This window comes from Sturnira hondurensis, unplaced genomic scaffold (genome assembly GCF_014824575.4).
Source record: "Sturnira hondurensis isolate 20B ecotype Veracruz unplaced genomic scaffold, ASM1482457v3 Scaffold0023817, whole genome shotgun sequence".
Classification (NCBI taxonomy): domain Eukaryota; kingdom Metazoa; phylum Chordata; class Mammalia; order Chiroptera; family Phyllostomidae; genus Sturnira; species Sturnira hondurensis.
In genome coordinates, this window is record NW_028096448.1 from 1,768,109 (window position 1) to 1,771,420 (window position 3,312).

Genomic DNA, 3,312 nt, shown 5'->3' on the forward strand with positions numbered 1-3,312 from the left:
GGAGAGAAACATCAGTGTGTGGTTGCCTCTCACATGCCCTGTACTGGGTACCTGGCTGGTAACCCAGGCATGTTCCTTAGACTGGGAATCGGACTGGTGGCTTTCTGATTCACAGGACAGCATACAATCTACTGAGCCAGGGCTAAAGTTTACAATTTTCATACTACAAAAGAGGGAAGGCTTAAAGTTAAATGAGCTAAATATTCTTTCTAAGAAATTAGAAAAGAGACAATAGAATAAACCTAAAGAAAGTAGAAAAGAGATAATAAAAATGAGTACAGAAACAAATAAAACAGAAAGCAAAATTTTATATAAATATTCCAAAACTAAAAGTTGTTTGAAAAAACAAGCATCCGGTAGATTTATCAAAAAAATTTAAAAGAGCAAATATAAAAATAAATATCATTTGGCATAAAAAAGAGAAAATATATATTGTTCCACAGATACATAAACTAAATAAGAAAATACTATGAACAATTTCAGGTGAATAAGTTTGTAAACTGATAAAGTGTATCAATTTGTAGGAAACATAATTTACAAGAATAACTCAAGAAGAAGTAGAAATGCCCTAGAAATTAAAAACATAATTTAATCTGTAGTTTAAAATCACACGAAGGAGCCCTACCTGGTGTGGCTCAGTGGATTGAGTCCCAGCAAACCAAAGAGTTGCTGGTTCGATTCCCAGTCTAGAGCACATGCCTGGGTTGAAGGCCAGTTCCCCAGTGGGGAGCACACAAGAAGCAACCACATGTTGATGTTTCTCTCCCTTCCTTCACCTCTCTAAAAATAAATAAATAAATAAAATCTTTAAAAAAATAAAATCACACGAAGGAAATAGCAAACCAACTGATCTAGCATGTGAATTTTAGCAAACATTTCTTATACAAACTCTGCTAAAGAATAGAAAGAGATGGAACGCTCTTCAACATATTTTATGGGACTTGTGCAATCTCAATACAAAACCAGCTAAAGACAAAACAAAATAGAAAACTGATAGGTTATTGTAATTCACCACATTAACAAGGTAAAAGGGATAAGCCATATAATTTCACCTATAGTAGCAAGGATGTTGAATAAAATTTAGTAACTGTTCATGTTAAAGCTTTTGACAAAAGAGGAGTAGAAAAGAGTATCTCTCACTTGATAAAGAAGACCCATAAATCTCTAAAGCAAGCATCATGAATAATAGTAAGCACTTGAAACTATTTATTTTAAAATCATGAGCAATAAAAGGATGATTAATATCACTACTTCTTTTGCATATTGTAGTGGAAGTACCAATCCTCAAGGTAAACAATCAATCAATTAATTAATCAATATATATATAATTCAAAATTGCAAAGAAAGGAACAAATGTCTTTGTATCTGATACAAAGTTCAGATACAAAATGTAATTTAAAATACCATTTACAAAAGCAACACATTATATAAAGTACATAAACACAGAGTATACAAAACATCATAATTGGAAAGTTTTTGAAGTTAATTAACTCAATTACTGGAAAAAACAACTTATTTTTGATAAGAAGACACATATCATAAAGTTGTCAATTCTCTTCAAATGAATCTACTAGTAATTATAACAATGGTAATAATTGCACAACATTTCTTCATAGAACTTGAAAAGCTGTTTTTTTATTTTTCTTATTTAATTTTATTTTTTATATTTTTTACAGATTTCTTTTTATTTAATGATTGTTCCATTACAGTTTTCTGTCTTTTACTCTCATCCCAGCCCCCGCAGTGTTCCTCACCTCCCTCCCACCCCCCCCCAACCTTAGTTTATGTCCATGTATCCTTTATACTTGTTGCTGTGAATCCTTCCCCTTTTCCCTTGTGATTCTCTCCCCTCTGCCCTCTGGTCCCTGTCAGCCTGTCCTGTATTTCAGTGTCTTTAATTATATTTTGCTTGCTTGTTCATTTTGTTGTTTAGGTTCCTGTTAAAAGTGAGATCATGTGGTATTTGTCTTTCACCACCTGGCTTATTTTGCTCAGCATAATGCTTTTCAGTTCCATCCATGATGTTGCAAAGGATAGGAGCTCCTTCTTTCTTTCTGCTTCATAGAAGTCCACTGTATAATGTACCATAGTTTTTTGATCCAGTCATTTACTGATGGGCATCTAGGTTGCTTCCAACTCTTGGCTATTGTAAATTGTGCTGCTATGAACATCGGGGTGCATAGGTTCTTTTGGATATGTGTTTCAGGGTTCTTAGGATATACTCCTAACAGTGGAATTGCTGGGTCAAAAGGCATATTCATTTTTAGTTTTCTTAGAAAATTCCGTACTGTTTTCCATAATGGTTGTACCAGTCTGCAATCTTGCCAACAGTGACCTAGTGTCCCCTTTTCCCCACAACCTCTCCAACATTTGTTTGTTGCTTTGTTTATGATGGCCATTCTAACCGGTGTAAGGTGGTATCTCATTGTGGTTTTAATTTGCATCTCTCTGATGGCTAGTGATATTGAGCATCGTTTCATGTGTCTCTGGATCCTCTGAATGTCCTCCTTGGAGAAGTGTTTGTTTGAGTCCTTTTCTCATTTTTTAATCGGGTTGCTTGAAAAGCTGTTTTTGAAATTTATATGAAAAAATAAAGGAGTAATGGATAGACAACACATGTCTAAGAAAGAAAAATGTGAATTTGTCCTAAAAGATATTGAGACATATTGTAAAACTATACTAATTAAGTTACTAACAAAGATGTTGCCAATTAATTAGCAAATAGATAGAAACAAGAGAATGGAGAACTCAGAAACACATCCATAGATAATGGAAACTTGATTTATGACAAAGATGGTATTTGAGAGAAATATAAACTATTTATTGACAATATAAATTATTCAATAAATACTAAATTCAAATTGTTTAAACTGAAATTACACCCTCTCCTGATATTATGCAAATTAAAAACCAAATTGAAAGAGAGATAAAGAAATAATAATGTGAGAGAAACAATTTCAAAAAGAGAATGTAGGAAGTATGCATAAAGAAAACTTAAAATGCACAAACTCTAAAGAAAAAAATAAAGAATTAAATAACTTTTCTGCCTTGGTTGGTATGGGTCAGTGGATTGAGTGCAGGTCTGTGAACTGAAAGGTTGCTGGTTCAATACCTGGTCAGGGCATGTGCCTAGGTTGCAGGCCAGATCCCCAGTTGGGGGCGTGTGACAAGCAACCAGTGTTTCTCTCCCTCTCTTTCTGCCTCCCTCCCCCTCTCTCTGAAAATAAATAAATAAAATCTCTTTTAAAAAGGGTAGGGTGTTTGAAATGTAAAAAACAAGATTAAATGACTTTTTAAAATTAAATTTATTGA